At 38.9% G+C, this 17,500-nt stretch overlaps 1 protein-coding gene across 1 annotated transcript in view; it reads left to right on the top strand.

Moving 5' to 3' along the window:
• SHISA8 (shisa family member 8) overlaps positions 1 to 17,500 on the top strand; it is a 1,285,711-nt gene that overhangs the window by 19,224 nt on the left and 1,248,987 nt on the right. The window lies entirely within an intron of this gene.

Raw genomic sequence — 17,500 nt, 5'->3', positions numbered from 1 at the left:
GTGTATATTAATTATGAATTAAATAAAAAAGTAATGTGGCTCAGAATATGTATACTCAATGCCTGGTATGCATAAAATGTGTTTTACTATTTTACTAAGGTGTATGTTACTGGCAATGCAGCAGCACAATGGAAATAATAAACATTGCAGTCTGACAGCAAGGGCTCCTTAGCTTCAACTCTGGCACTATCCACAGAGTTTACTAGGCAAGTAGGAAGCAGAAGTAAATTGCAATATCACAGCCACACAAACCTGAGGAAAATGTATAGTCATCAATCCATCTAGTGGATGTCCTTGGGATTTGGGAGGAAAAGTACCCCTGTCATCACTAAAGATGATAAGAGAAGAAAGGACTCTCAACTAAGTTGTTCTACTTGCATACAGGACAGTAACTTTTTAGTTTTGTAATTGTTTTATATACTTTGTAATTATATTTTGGCCTAAGACACTGATAAAAAGTCCATCTGAATCACCTCACATAACCAGTTAACAAACAAACAATAAATAATAAATAAATAATGAGAATTCCAGTTTAAAATTATGGCATCTATCCATTCACAACCCCTATTCACATTTTTGCACAAGGGGTTGGGGTGTCACGTCAACAGTAGCAATCATCTAGAGCCAAGGTTCACACCACTGGGTGGGTAGCCCTGCCATGATTGTTCTTCATTGAGTATGAGTATTAAAAGTAAAGGTTCCAAAGTCTGAATTTTATGTATTTATTTATTCATTCTCTGAATATCCACTTTTCGCAGTCAGGGTTATAGGGGTACTGACGCCTATCCTGCCACTAATTTGATGCAAAGCAGTGAAACAAATCAGTGTCAGTTAACCAGTCTGTTGTGAAATGTGTATCCACTCACTAGGCGTGGTGTTCACACACATACATACACACACACACACACACACACACACACACACACACACACACACACACACACACACACACACACCACTATGGTGGATCAGTTCACCTAAAACATGACTTGGTAATGTGGGAGGAATAGGAGCACTCAGTGAAAACACAAATGGACAGAGGAAGGATTTATAGATTCTGTACTGAAGGCACCCTAGTGGCGAATCAAGAACCATATGCTGTAAGGCAGCAGTGTAAATCTCTGTGCCACTTTACTGCAATTAATTATTACAATCATCATTTGCATATCACTGATTGTTCCATTCCTCTTTTTTCACTCATTTTCTCCCCTCCACATCACAAAAGGCTATCCATCATCCAGGTATCCATAACATTTTTTCACTCATTTTCTCCCCTCCACATCACAAAAGGCTATCCATCATCCAGGTATCCATAACATATTATAACGCATGTCTGAAGATGACAAGAGTTGCGACAGCCTATGGACTGAAATATTGATTTTTTTTCTGTGTGTTAGTGGTGTGAGTACTTTTATCAAGTCAGATCAGTTCAGAATAACTTTACCTCTGTCTGTGGTGCAGAACTGGTGTGGAATTTGTTTTCTGTGGATTTAGAACTTGTATGAATTTTGATGCTATTCTACTGCTACAGCTGTTGCTACTGTTACAGCATGACTTTGTTGCTACACTACAACATATTGTCATGACCCACTACCGTGTTTACAGATACTGTGTTTTTAAAGTTCAGAGTCATTCTGTCAGAGATGCTTTAGCCAGTCCATCATTTTCAGAATTTACTCTGATGTTTGGGAATGGTCTCCTGTTGGAACTACTAGAAATGCAATGCTGCAGTTTCAGTTCAGTACAAAGCATCAGGATCTGCAGAACACAGAGAAAAGCAAATATCAGTGTTAAACAAGTTGCACGTGATTTGCAATTATACCTGCAAAATCAATTTGTTGATAACATTTAAAAGTCAAACAGAAGAGTTGAACTGGGTATTTTTTTTTTTGCCAAAGACAAACCCTAATATTGTAATTTTTGAGTAAATGTAAAGCATGGAACATATATTAAAACATTGGTTTAATAATAATAATAATAATGTCTTTAAAACACTTAGAAACTGGTGGTCCGGTCACTGATATATCTAGTATTTAAAGTAAAGCAGCAAAGATGATACTGATAATAATTTATTTTGCTTTCTGTAAAAAGGGTATCAAGAGCTTTGGAGTTCAGAATAAACTTTTATTAAGTTACTTGATTAATCAGATAGATATTTTACAAAGGAAATAGCACTTACTTTGAATATTTAAATACAGGTCATAATGCTGATAGATTGCATGATTGTTTTAATGGTGATTTGCTTTGTCATTCCTATTATTTATGGACTTACAAGGGTTCACAAAAGCCTAAGCTGATTACATAACAGTACAATAATATCTGGGGATGAATGAGTAATGAAACTGTTGATTTTTTGGATTACATTTTAGAACTACTGAAGCTGTCATCTCGTTTAATCATTTATTGATTCTATGATTGGATGCTTAATCCAGTTCTAGGACATCAGGACGCAAGGTCTACCCTAGCTCTCAATGGACTCAAGACAGAGAAACCAGTGCTTGATGGGATACCAACCATCCCACTGCAGGAATTAAAAAGGGACTTATTCATGCATGGCATGCTCATGTATGTGCAGCTTAAGTCACATGCTCATGTATGTATGTACAGCCCAACAGCTCATTCATATTTGGTATGCACATGTATGTGCAGCTTAAAGGCTCATTCACACATGGTATGCTCGCTTATGTGCAACATAAAGGGTTACAAATTATCCTACAACATATCTTGTGGAGACATAGACACAGGGAAAATATGCCTACTCAGTAGAGAAAACAATCCTGTTGTAACCTGCACTGAAAAAACAAGAAATGTGTGACAGTAAACATAAATGTTGTGCCACTGTACCACCCACCTTTATCTATAGCAGATTATTTTGAATTGTTAAGGTATTTACAGAAATATGACAGACCATAAAAATGATTGCCAAGATTCAAGAAAGGCTACATTAATTATAGCACATGATAGCCTGCTATTTGGTATTCATTAAAAGGATCTACACTTAGTGTAGAACCAACAAACAAGGGTAAATGGCAGAATATGCTAATGACAGCATACGTAGCTGAACTGCATGCTATTTAACCAATCCAAAATGGTAACGCTACTCAGGATCCTATAAAGCAGATGTGTACATATGGTGTAGCCATTTGCCTTGATCCAAAACTCTTTGGATTACATAATTATCATCATTAACCATGTATGTGCAACAGGCTTTAATGCAAGGTGATGTTGAAACACTTCAATCAAGAAGTGTGTTTAGACACCATTTGACTTACCACTAGCTGCATGACACAGAAATTGTAGAGTTATACTGGCTGGAGAGGGAAACACTAGAAGAAGTATTCAACCTCTACCATCCTCACCTGAGGCCCCAGGGAAATAATGGAAAACACATCCGAGTGGAAACATATGTATGTGTAACTCTATATATACTAGCTACATGAACTTTCCAGAGATCCACAGGGGATATATTAGGAGTGTCATGGGCCTCAATTTCCAGAATATTACATTGGTTTCTAAATGCAATGCTATAACATGCAAGGGAGCATATTTGTTTCCCACGCACCCCACAGGAGAGAGCAAGAACCATGCAAGAATTTTATACTTTTATACAATAGCACACTTCCCTGAGGTTTTGGGGCCATAGATTACACACACATAGAAATAAAAGCCCACATAGTGAACAGGAAAGGAGGTACATTAACAGGAAAGGATACCTCTCTATAAACTGTCAGGCTGTCTAATGCCTAAGGGATCATCTACATTGTCTGTGTAGGTAACCCAGGCAGTTTTCACAATTTACACATAAGGCACACCTGTAAGCTGCACACGACATTTGCTAGGAGTGATTTTCTACAAAAGCATCAAGTGGGGGATGCAAGTTATACACTGGAACCATGGCTCATGACACCCATGAGAAACCCACACAACCCCACTGACCAAGGATACAATATCCACACTCAACTAAAAAAATACCAAACAGGTGGAACAGAGACCACAAAAATGATTAGCGAATAAAAACAGCTTTATTGTCGCTTTCATCTCAATGAGACTTCATGAGAATAAAATTCAACCAATATCCACTCTCAAGCTAGGAGTAACATAGAACTTGTATTTGGTTTGCTCATATCAAAGTTCTGGTGTATAGATGCCACAAGATGTGCCCTACAGTATACCTCTGCCAAAATACTCACAGCTTTTTCCATGTTGCATAATATCATTATTTATTCATTTAACATTTGTTTACTAGAAAAGTCTGACTTGGAACGAGCCAATTTTCAGTGGAGGCCCAGAAAGAAATGCACCAGACACATGTCTTTGTAATGTGGGAGGAAACCCATATGAACACAGGCAGGACATGCAGACTCTGCACAGATAGCACCCCAGCCAAGAATCAAACCACTGAACCTCTTGCTGTGAGGTGACAATGCAAACCACTGCACCACTGCACCATCCATTATCAGGAAACAGCTTTAACAAGGACAACTAGGGGCAGGACTCACAGTTCCCAGTACCACATGCAAGGCCAAGAGCCCCAGCAGATACAGATGATGAGTCTGAGGGAGAACCACCAGCTGCAGATGCTGCTAGCAGCTGTAGGTGTGTACAATATGCTATAGCTCTGGCTACAAGGCAATGGATAGCACACTCAATGAATACCTAAAAGAAAGAAAGATTAAGAGCCTTAACACATACAGATATGATGCCTGTCAGACTATGCAACCTTTACTTAACCTATGTAGAAGATTCTATAGGAATGAGAAGTGTACTAATTGGTTCTCTGACAGAGTAGCTGATGCTTGGAACAGACTACCAAATTACATTAAAGCAAGTACTAGTTTAGATAATTTTAAGAACAGCCTGGATATTTATTATGGGAACAAGTGTTTTGGCATATTGGCAAGCTAGAAGGGCTTTAATGCCCATGCTTGAAACATTTGTATGTATGTATGTAACCATGTAATGGTTATATTCTATTAGCATCATACACAGGCAACCCCTCCAAAGGAGACATCTTGTATCTGCATTATTATCAAGGTATGTCTGAAACCTATATTAAAAAAATTCAGTTATATAAATGATTACTGTGTTATACAAATTCTAATATATCCTTAAGGAAATACATGTCCTAGGTGTACAGTAATGTTAGTAATAACTTATGAGTGATGTTTGCAAAATACAGCTGTAGATTTTGCCCAATAATCTGCATCAAGCATTTCCATTGGCCAGTGTATATAAACCAAGGAGCATGTCACTGTTAGCAACTTTTGCACAAATATAACAGTAAACAATACATAAACTTTTGCTTTGACTGCATGAGCAAGAACAGTAACAGAAATACAGTGAGGGTCAACAATTACAGAAGCAATTGTTTACAAGTGGTTATGAACTAAAGCAAACATTAGCTGTCCACTCTGTGCATCAAGATATATATATATATATATATATATATATATATATATATATATATATATATATATATATATATATATATATATGCCTGAGGTCACAAAAAATGTTCAAAGGGCAGATCATAGTCTTCATCACTTGCATAGGGTTGTGGGACAGGAGGGCAAGCCTGATACCAAAGAAGTGAGTGTGTGCAAGTAAAACAACAATTTATTCCTTAAATATCAAATTTGCAGGCCAGTAGCAAGATATGTACAATAGTCAATAGTACTGCTTAAATATGTGGTGTGTGTGTGTGTGTGTGTGTGTGTGTGTGTGTGTGTGTGTGTGTGTGTGTGTGTGTGTGTGTGTGTGTGTGTGTGTGTGCATGTATCTATGTGTGTGTGTGTGTGTGTGTGTGTGTGTGTGTGTGTGTGTGTGTGTGTGTGTGTGTGTGTGTGTGTGTTGCTGAATGTGTGTTTGTCTGCAAGAACACAATCAAGCCCTTTGTTAGCACTACATCCTGGTATCTCAAACAGGTGTGAGCCACATATGGTAGACTATTCAGTTCAGTGTCACCACCCCTGACCATGAGAACTACCTCTGCCAGGAGTTGCACTGCTAGTTTGATAGCCCTGGCTAGAATTTGGGGTGCTTACTTGAATGTGAGTGATGTCTGCTGAATGAGCTCTCATCACAACTAATTCCAAGACCATGACCATGTGGCCTGCCACTTCTGGGTGTGGACTCTACAATCACTGACAGAGCAATGGAAGTAGTGCCACTACAGGATCAGGATTTTGCCCAGCTATGTTGGCTAACACCAGACAATGTAGACGCTCTACAGCCACATGGATGCCGACCATCCCCAGCAGACATTCCATTACATACACTGTCTGATCCAGTGTGTCATTCATCCACATGGTTCAGGCAGTATCGCATATCAGAATGCACAACGTTTAGTAGTCACACTCTGAAGACCCTGGTAGAACACACCAGTGCCTCTGTGATGGCCCTGCACATACAACATGTGGCACTTACTGACACACCAACATTAGGAGGAGGGTGGACAGCAGACCTTCTCTAAGTACATCTACCAATCTGACTGCGTGGCATCTCGATCCCAAGATGGCTACAGGGAGAATTAGCCAGTTTTGTAACTAGACTAACTACACAACCTTGATCAGCTGTGTCACTCTCAGCCTGTCCTGTGTCTGAGGTCTCTGTTTCATGGGTATATATAGGAATACTGACTGTGTCTGAAACAGGGGCATAGGATGTTGGAAGTACAATCTCAGTGTCAGACTGACCCTCTGCACCCCCAAACTGTGCCTTTTCATGGCTGCCATCATCTTTAGAGGCCACTACTGCTCTCACATCAGACAATAGTAGTTCCACAGTGTTACTGGCAGGATCACCTATGATAACAAGTAATTATCACAAAAATAGATAAACTGTATAAAAAAATGATTAAATGATTAAATCTATGTTATGTTATATGAAAGGTATATTAAAATTAACAGATGTCACTGGAATAAAAACAAAAAAGTTTCAGTTACACATATATTTACCTTTTATACATTAATAAGAATACAGAAGGTGTGCTTACCATGTACAGATGGGCATGTAGTAAAAGACTCAGATGTGCCCAGATATAAAAAGGAACATGAAACATGGATGATAAGCATCAGAAAGCAAATGGCACAAGAAACAGAAAACTACTGCCTTTACAGCTGCATAATAAGACAAATATCATATGAATCTTTATGGTCCACTAAACTTCACCCCCATTCCCCCCTCTTTCTCCCTCTCCTTTAATGTCTCGTCTTTCCCACCTGAGACTCATATGCATATATGATGCACATTAAACACACACACACACACACACACACACACACACACACACACACACACACACACACACACAAAATGACAATTATTTAATTATATAGCATACCTGAAGGTTCTGCAGTAGACACACGTGGGTTGTCTTCCATTTCAGCCCCAACATCAAGGATTCTCTGTGAACCCTGTGCTGAGCTGTCTGTATCTCTAACAGTGGACAGGAACTGCCCCCCCCCCCCATTGCCAAACGTTCATAAGCAATTGCTACTGCATGATGTCTGGCCACAGTGACTATATCACTGGCTCTATGTATTATTTTGAAATATGTACATCTATGGTCTCCTACACTGTTCACATCATTTACCACCTGCTCCCAGATACTGGTACAGGAAGACTTGTCACCTCTGCATCTCTTTAAGAACAATGACCCATGGTGATGTAGTGCCTGAATGATCACATCATTCTCAGCATCAGTCTATGGCAGTTTACAGGATGCAGATATATTTGGCACCATAGCCCTGCATGAGAGGAAGCATAACAGGGAAGAAAAAATACATAAGTAAAACTAAATTGATTGCTAACCCCCAAAGATTTCTATGAGTGTACCCATCTATCATACACAAAACAGATAAAAACGGAAGACTCCATAGGAGTATACACAACTTTATACAACACCATCTCCTAAATTCATAGGTTCATAGGTTCATAGATAGGTACTAGGATATCAGCCCAAGGGCCTACATAAGCCTAGCCAACAAGGTTCCCTGGCTTACACCACCCAAGAAAGTTATTTTCCTGTGCCACTGTCGAGCAGAGGCACAGAAGTGATCCCGGCGGTGTATTTCCTATTTCCCATCCACTCATCAAGATTTTTCTTGAACAGTGCTAATGAAGAACTTTGCTTGACATAGATGGGTAGCCTGTTCCAGAGTATGGGAAGTCTCTGAGACAGGAATCTATCCCTCTAGCATGTCCTGTTTATTGTGGTGACAAGATTTAGGTCCCTAGAGTGTGTAGCTCAGAGGGATTGGGATTTCTTTAGGTGTAGCATGTCCAACAGCTCTAGGTTTGACATAGCTGTATATGTTAGGCCGAGATCACCTCAGAGTAGGTGATATGCTATGGAGTAAAACTGGAGTTGTTTGAGACGGTCAGTGTAGGACATTTGTTTGAGGCCAATAATCCTCTTTGTGAGGTACTTCCGTGGCCTTTCCAGCTGCTGCAGATGTCTTGTGAGGTACATTCCAAAAGGGGCATTGTACTCTATAATGGGTCTAATGAGTGCCGAGTAGAGGGGAACAATGACCTCTTTTTTTCTGGATGAGAACCCTTTCATGATGAGGTGTGCCATGTAGAAGGACTTCCTGACTACTGTAGCAATGTGACTATCAAAGGAAAGACTACTGTCCACCTGGGTCCCAAGGTCTCTTATCACACATTCTGTGTTAAGTAGATTGCTGCCTATGTGGTAGTTCATGAGTACAGGGTTTTTACCAAAATGGATGACTGCACTTTTTGGCATTGAGCTTGAGGCCATGGCTCTGACACCAGGTATCTGTCTCAGCGAGGCCCTTCTGTAGGATGTCCACATCATTTGGGGACTTGACTATGGCTCCTAGTTTGCAGTCATCTGTGAACTTCATTAGCCAGAGGCCTTTTATGTTAGCGTGTACTTCAGAGAAGTAGATACCAAACAGAAGAGGTCCCAGGACAAAACCCTGTGGTACTCCAATTGTCACTGCTTTGAGGTCAGATTTGGAGTCTGCAACTTTTATAGTGTGGGTTCTGTCAGTGAGCCAGTTGGCAACCCATCTTGTGATGTAGGGATTTATACCTAGTTTAGTGAGTTTAGCTATAATTCCAGAATGGGGGATGGTGTTGAAAGCCTTGGTGAGGTCAAGATAGGCTGTGTGAACCACCTTACCCTCATCTGCGGCTTTGGTGACTGCCTCAAAGAAGTCGATCAGGTTCAGGAGGCATGATCTGCCTTTTACAAACCTGAACTGGGTGGGATACAGAGTTTGGAAGTTACCAATGCCTTTGTTTATGAGTTCCATGATGATACATTCCATGGCCTTGCAGACCAGGCTCGTCAGGCTAATAGGTCAATAGTTTCTGGGATCAGTGGTGGCTCCCCCTTTGTGAAGTGGGATAACTGTTGCTGTCTGCCATCTAGTGGGCACAAAGCCTGATGCGAGGCTATTATTGAACATGGTGCTTAAGTGGGGAACCAATTTGTTCTGAAGTTCATGTAAAACGCAGCCTGGGATGTTGTCCAGTTCCATGGATGCTGTGTTTTGGCTTTAGAGAGTGCAGCTTTTACCTGCATAGTTGTGATTACAGGGACTCTGCATTCTTCCTGTATAGATATGGGCCCTTTAGGGGGTGGGGGGGTAAAGTTAGCACTGACCCTATCTGCTAGGATGTTGGCAATATCAGTTGGTTCTGTAATTTTCATGCCGTTGTGCCATAACTCAGAGCAGATCTGGGTGTTGCCATCGAGATTCTTGACATAGCTATAGAATGCTTTGTGTTTGTCCTTAGAATTAGTGGCAATTTTGTTTTCGTAGCTAGCTTTGGATGATCTTATAAGGGATCTCAGCTTTTTTCTGAGGCTGACCAGGGAACTCCTCCACTCATGGGATTTTACTCTCTTTTGCAACCGTTTCTTCCTTCTGTTGTACAGTTTGTTTATGGCAGGGGACCACCAGATTGGCTTACTTTTTTTGGAGGATAGCGTCTTGGCTCTGTTTGGGATAGCATGATCCATGCACTTGTGTAAGTGCTTATAGAGTGCATTTGTGTAGGATTCAGCAGTTGTAACTGTATTGCCCATCTGCATGGGTGTCATGAAGTTCACCACTTCTGTCTTAAGAAACATGAAGTTGGCTTTGCAGGCTCATAGCAGGACAAACATTTCTGTAACCATGTAGTACATTTCAGCATTAGAAAAAATAGTGTACACCTGTTAAGGAAAAATAGTTAATCTCTTTTTGTGTGTGTGATATTCACTTCCATGGAGGGCAGTCAGGTAGACATCAGAAGCTTAATATGTGTCTGTGCTAATAATAAAAAAATTACCTTGATAATAAGTAATACAGCAGTCCTGTGTACTAAATGGTTAGCTTACTAGATTGAAATTCCCATTAAAGTGTCAACATTATTTAGAGAAATTCTGAAGGGTAAAGAAATAGCTGATATACATGCCAGTGCCAACAGCTACTGAAAATAATGCAGACAGTAAATCAATACTTGTATTGTAAAATGCAATCATAACAAATGTTAAAATTCATCAGCTTGCACATAACAGCAACCTACCTTTGCAACAAGTCAGTTATGAAAAGTAGAATCAAGTTTCCAAAGTGAGTAGCAGTATTGGGGCTTTCTGGATACAAACTGTCTCCCCTACTATGATGCAAGCTCCTTTTCTACATGATTAACTTTATATAGTGCAGATTCAGACCTCTCAGCATTTTGAGTATGCAAATGAGGTGTGAACTCATTAGCATTCTTGAATTCCAAAATCTGCAATGGGTGCAAGGAATGTAAACATAGTGAAAGGGCCTACACAACTGCATACAAATATCCTATCTGTACAAGAATAAGCACTGAGAAGTGTTACCTGTTAATTGCTTGCAGATGTAAATGGTTAGTCTGACTGCATTAACAATCAGGTTTTCACAGCCAGTATACTTACTGAGGATGTCAGGAAGAAGGAACTTACAAGAAAGTTTGTGAGTACATTGACTGATTTAGGAGAGCAGCATTCCTAACATTTATATGAATTGTTTATGACCACAGTTTCTGCCTGTGAGGACAATGTGTCTGAAATTCAAAGGAAGTACATTATGCATTGAAACACATTAACTGCAAGACAAATCACATAGCAGTCGTTAGAGAAGTATAGGTAAAGGAATGATGTTCATAAAATAAAGAGAAGAAAAGAGCTGCAGTGTTGCAATTTTTTTATTTTATATTGTGTGAGGAAAGATTAGCTTCCTTGTTGCTAGTATCACAGCCAGCCGCACAACTAACTACAAATTTCACAGGACAAAGTTCAGAACTTGGTTCTGTTGCACTTGTAATATCAATTGATACTATGTCACTTGTTGTGTATGCTTAACCTCATTTTTGTCTTTAAAGTGTAAGCATATGTATGCGACACATACTGATAAGAATCTTATGTGTGTCTTGGGAATGCCCTGGTGTGCTGGAGTTCAAATCCAGAGAGGGTTGTGTTTGTGTGAACATAATGATGTTTAAGGAGCATGTTTTCTGGCTACAAGACAACAAAGTTGAGGAAATATCAGAATTCTACAGTTTAACTACTTGTTTCATAATGTTTCCTCTATTTAAGTAAAATAGTTTTGTTCTATAATTTTCATCATTTGTGCACCATTTGGCATTGTGCACTCTGGACTGGCAGCAGTCCCTAGCAGTGAGCTATAGTTCACTTCCTAAGGGAAAAGTGAAAATTTGAATTTAGGTTGCCTTCTATTGTTCAAACAAACCTGGTGCCACTGCATGGCTGTCAGCACTCTGGATAGCACTAAGTGAATAAATTCCACCTGTTAAGGTAACTATCTATGTAGTATAATGTGTACATGAGATGAATGTGGAGGAATAACACAAATGATGTAGGGTTCAGATCCAGTTTACAGAATTTTTTTTTATGATTAGATTCAGAATATTGACACCCAATGTTGTACATGGAATGAACAGACTAAAGTATGTGATACATGACAGACATCTTACCTGTAGTCCATGTGAATGTATGGTACGTAGATGTAAACCCAGCTCTTCTTGTTACTAATAATAATATGTATTATAGATGCTGTAACATGATATTTTTAAAACTGTGCTAACACAAAAGTAGTAACATAAGTAAGGTGCATATATGTGTCATATATGCAGGAGAAAGTATCCATATCTCACAACTCATCATAATGACACTTATACAATATACTGTAAACTTTGATGTCATGAGTAATTTTATGTACCATGTCAAGTATGACCGCGTGGCATTGTCTGTGTGTCCCCTTTCTGAGCAATTGCCATTACATGAAGTCTTGTTAATGTGTAACGTATATGCTACTTGTGCTGTCGCAAGGAGATGTGAAAAGGATAAGTGTGACATGCTAATGCTATAACAGCTTCGTTCCTTGCAACATGTATCCATTAAATATGTTAATTTTCAATACAATGTATTTTTTATAATGCCTTCTGCATTTGCACTCAAGTCAACAGTCTGCAAAACTGTTTCACTCACAAAGGAAAAAAATGAAAAATTTTATTTGGACTGCTTTCTGAGTCTGAAGCTGATGCACATCTGTCAGCACTCTGGAACATGCTCAGTGAAGAAAATGCACCTGTTAGGTAATTTTCTCTGTGGCACAAGGTACCAGTGAGTTTAGAGAAAAAAATGAGGTAATCCAGGGTTCGAATCCAATTAACTGATAATTTTACATAGGGAGTCAAATTACATATTTACACACATTTTGTGATATCATTGTATTGTTATTTAAAACTCAACTAATCTCAGTATTGCTAACAACATGTGAGCTGTTGTCTGTTTACTTTCACATTATTTGACATTAACCACAGATCTGATAATGTATGCTAGAAATTAAATGTCCAATGTGGCAAAGAGATGTGGGAAGGATGAATGTGTCATTGCAATGTACTTCTTGTTCTGCTCTTTGCTATGTATATACCCACTGAATGAATTATAGCAAAACCTGAAGATTTAAGTTTCAGCTGCAGCAGTCTGGATAATTTTGCCCAAATGTGCTTAAATTCTCTCCACTATGGGAATACGGAGTAAAGGAATAGTAGAGGCACTACTTTGAAACAGATACTCTAACGGCTGTTAGGTAGTTGGATTTCACTTAAGAGATCTTATGTGGTGTGTTGAGATACTTTCCCTGTCTGTAGATTGGTGTTTTTGCATAGTGTCATGGGTTCAATTACAGCTATATGCCAAATTATTATTTCATATGATTTTATATTCCTATCATATGGTTAACTGCAAACATCTGTATTTCTCTCCAGCTTTAACATTTTATTAACCTACTATTTGAACAGTGCCACAAGAAAGCATTTTCAAAAACATTCCATCCTCATCAGGTGACTTAGTAAGCCACCCTTTTCCTATGTCTTAATGTTGGTTGTACTTTCCTACATCTTCTTGCTCTCTATAGCAAACACTTTATTGTACAGAGCATGACAGATTAATAATGAGGAAGTAAGTAAGAGTAACATACCATAAAGATGGTCCAACACATCCCAGAAAAAACACTGTGGTTATTTCTCTCTTCACCTGTCTCTCTCACTCTCTGTTCACACCTTCTGCTTCAGTAAGTTTTCACTGTACCTTCAATTCTGTTATTTAAAGTGTGTGATGTAGGATTTCCTTTGTGGCATGATGAGATAGTGCTCTAGTATACATACTGAGTTTTGTATACTTTCAAGAGTTCTAATCCAGGCATTAGTAAAGTGTTACTGACTGTTTTAGTGTTATTCACTATTTAATGTGTAGCTGGTGCCTCCATATTGCGTTGATCCACCATTATTCTGCTTCTTTCAGTATTTACTTTGTCCATGTCTCCCTCTCCTCCTGAGTACATATCTCATTTCTGTGTCATCAGTCTTTCTCCTCTGCGTTTGTACAGTGTTTGGTACCAAGCACCAACTATAACGCAGGCTAAATGGAAGTACAGAGCTTATGGCAAAATCTTGTGAATTGTTGCCTTCAGCCTCATTACTCTGGTGCCCTTCATGCTACTGTGCTTAGCTACATATAGTCAGTCTAATCTTCTGCTGAAGAAGCTGAAGAGTTGAATGTAGATCATACAGTTGTCATGAGGATAACGAAGAGTAATGCATGCCTTCTTTTCTGCAATCTGTCATATTTGAACTTTGTGAAGTAGGAGTTCCTATGTTGTGTGGTTAGATAATACTTGGTTGTGCATTGTTTTCTTAGGATACTGTCATGGTTTGAATCCAGATATATGCCAAAGTGTTTCTGAATGTTTTGTATGACTCCTCTGGTCATAACTGTTGGACACACATTTTCTTAACAAAACATTACTCTGCTGCTGTTTTAATGGGTTTGCTCCATATTGTGGACACTGTCTTGTATAGCTCTTGCCTGATTTATTATGATGATAAAGAAAGCAGTAGCACAACATAAATATGTGCATAAATGAATCATAAAGTAATGACTTACTATGTCTGTATGTATATTCCTGTCACCAGCTGTCTACCTCTATACACCCATTGTATGCCATCCAATAAAGCTCCTTGATTCTAATTTCCATAAGTCATGTTTTCACCAGCAATAATACGCTTTGCCCTTTGTGTGTTTCAGAATATGCCTGTATCATACATATCAGTACTGAAGAAATGCAATTGTCATGACAAATGTGTAAATCACTCAAAACATGACCATAACATGTATCTGTTTTGCATTCTATCAGTTTCAGACATGTTGGTATGTGTATACTGCTTATTTGCATAAAGACTGGCATGGGGCATCATAGAGTACTGCTAATTCCATTTCTAAGTTTAGCACCTCAATATATGATTATGCATACACTAATACTTTGCTATCAGCAATGCAAATTAACATGCCGGCATTGTGCTTCAGAGAGAGACAGTAAAACAAATATTTACAACAAATAATTCTTTGTGTGGGTTGTACAACTTCTGTATGTCTGTACTGAATTTTGAAACCAAAGTAATTGGATTTTAGAGTGATGTTAGCTCAGTAAAGTCAGTCTGTTAATGTATGTCTGTGTGCCAAAGGTTAGACTTGCAATTGTGTCACAACGGTGTGTAAACTTTTCACACATAATTCATCACTGTTATTCTGAAGTGTACTGTCGTACTTAGGAATTTTCTGTTTGTATTGTCAGGGCACATTGTTCAAGCATGAGATAACACAACTGACAGTATCATTGTAAATGTTTACTATTTGCACAGAATCATCCTGGAATGAACTGGCATAAATATTGCTTGATACTACTCTTTTTAAAATTGTGATTGTCATTAACACCCCATACTGTGAAGCAGGTATATGTTCCTCACAGCAACACAAGGTACATGAATGCCAGTATATAAATCTTGGCAGAGAAGTATGTCATTACATGGGACAAGCACAGTACTGTTAGTGTAGCCTGCCCACACACATTCATTTATCCAAATACCTATGATGCGCACTACCAGATGTTCCAAACAGTGAAGTTTAACTAATTACAAATGTGCATTTTTGCATTGTTAAGAGCAGACTTCTCCAGTGGCATTTGCAATTCATACTGTGTTATCTAGAGTCTGTGGCTAGATTGGAAAGAATTTCAGTTTTTGTAGTGAACTTGTGTGTGTGTGTGTGTGTGTGTGTGTGTGTGTGTGTGTGTGTGTGTGTGTGTGCGTGTGTGTGTGTGTGTGCGTGTGTGTGTGCGCGCATGTATGTGTGCGCATGTGTGTGTGCGCATGTGTGTGTGGGGAGGGGGTGGTAATTAAATCCTCAATGTCAAATGTGCTATGTCCACTTCAACTTTGGCCACATCTCCATCTGAACTTTATCCCAGTTTTAACCAAACTTCCTCTCTGCAACACATTGGTGAAGTCATCATGTCTAAAGTTCACTCTTTTCCCATAAGAGTCAGACTTCACCTGTGGCACTTGCAGCTAATACTGTGTTCTCTGGTCTATGTAACTAGATAGGAAGGAGGTACAATTCTCACTGTGGTGAAGTTGTGTGTGTGTGGTGGGTTCTAGTGGCAGGTAAGCAATGTCTCAATGTAACATGTGCTGTTCTAAAACAATATCAGCACAGAGACATGGCAAAGGTAGTGGTACAAATTAAGAACTTTAATAACTTAAAGAAGGTAAACACTTTCACACCATGAGGTGCTTCTTCAGACCATGATAAAACATAGCATAGTGCAAATGATATAAAGGAATTCAAAATTACAACTATGAATAATAAAACACTACTAATTAAGCACATCTAATAAAAATCAGTATACCCAAATTATGTAATCTGCACAAATCCTTTGACTTCAAAACTGGCCTTAAAGAGAACCTACCATTCAATCCAGGTGACTTATCTGCGTGGAGCTTAGCAATCCAGTGTAGCTCCCTATTCTCTATTTAATTCCTAAAGTCCCCCAAGCGTGCACCTTGTTTAACACTGTCAATAACCATAACATTAAAAGTGTGTGTTGGATCATGATCCATTACATGTTTGGCTAAAGCATTCCTAGTATCACCAATGTGTATGTTGTAAAGATGCTTCCTTATCTGCTCAAACAAAGAGTGGCTAGTCTTGCCCACATAGAAACACTTTATGGTGAGAAAGTGCTTACCTTCTCTAAGTTATTAAAGTTTCTAGTTTTTGTACCTCAGCCTTTGCCATGTCTCTCTGCCAATATTTAGTATTTTATGTTTGATTTTGTGTATTTGACACAGTTCATTCCTTGTGGGAATTATAGTTTTTATCACATGTGCTGTTTCCACTTCCATTCAAGAGAATAAATTTAACTTTGAACACAGCTCCTTCTGCACTTTATCCCACTTTTAATACAAACATCCTCTTTGCAACAGACTGATGAGATCATCCTGTCAAAAGTGCACTCTCTCCCCTTAAGGGGTCAGACTTCTTCTGTGGCGCTTGTAGTGATGTAACTGGATGAGAAAAGGAGGTTCAAATCTCACAGTGGTGCACTTGCATGTGTGGCTGCAATATCAGGTACATATTGCTTCCTGAACAAATGTACTGTATCAACTTCCAGTCATGGGAAATACTTAACCTGGGCAAGTATTTCTCCTTATCCCACTTTTACCAAAAAAATCTTCTCTGCAACACACTGATGAGGTCATCACATCAAAAGTACACTCTCTCCCCTTGGGAGTCAGACTTTTCTTGTGGCACTTGCAGCTAATTCTGTGTTCTATAGATTGTGTAACTAGATGGGAATCCAGCAATGACTGACTATTGTGCACGTGTGGCTGTCTGCCATGCTGTGTAGAGAAGGCTTCTAATGCATGTATTATGTTTAGTGTTACTGTGTACTTGAACTACATGTATACTTTTTAGATGAGCATAGATGTATTAAAGAATACTGATGTCATCCACACAGATATGCACTGTCACAATGGTGAAAAAAACATCTCAAAAGGTGCGTTTGATTCAGACAGTGTTGTGTACTTTGTGATCTTAGGTAATCTGTTCAAATCCAACCATTACTACTTGCACTCACTTGTGAAA

Source organism: Protopterus annectens, chromosome 1.part1, assembly GCF_019279795.1.
Source record: "Protopterus annectens isolate FY-2018-M chromosome 1.part1, PAN1.0, whole genome shotgun sequence".
In the NCBI taxonomy this organism is placed as follows: domain Eukaryota; kingdom Metazoa; phylum Chordata; order Ceratodontiformes; family Protopteridae; genus Protopterus; species Protopterus annectens.
Note: the sequence above shows the minus strand (reverse complement) of the source record. Positions and strands in the feature narration are given on the sequence as shown.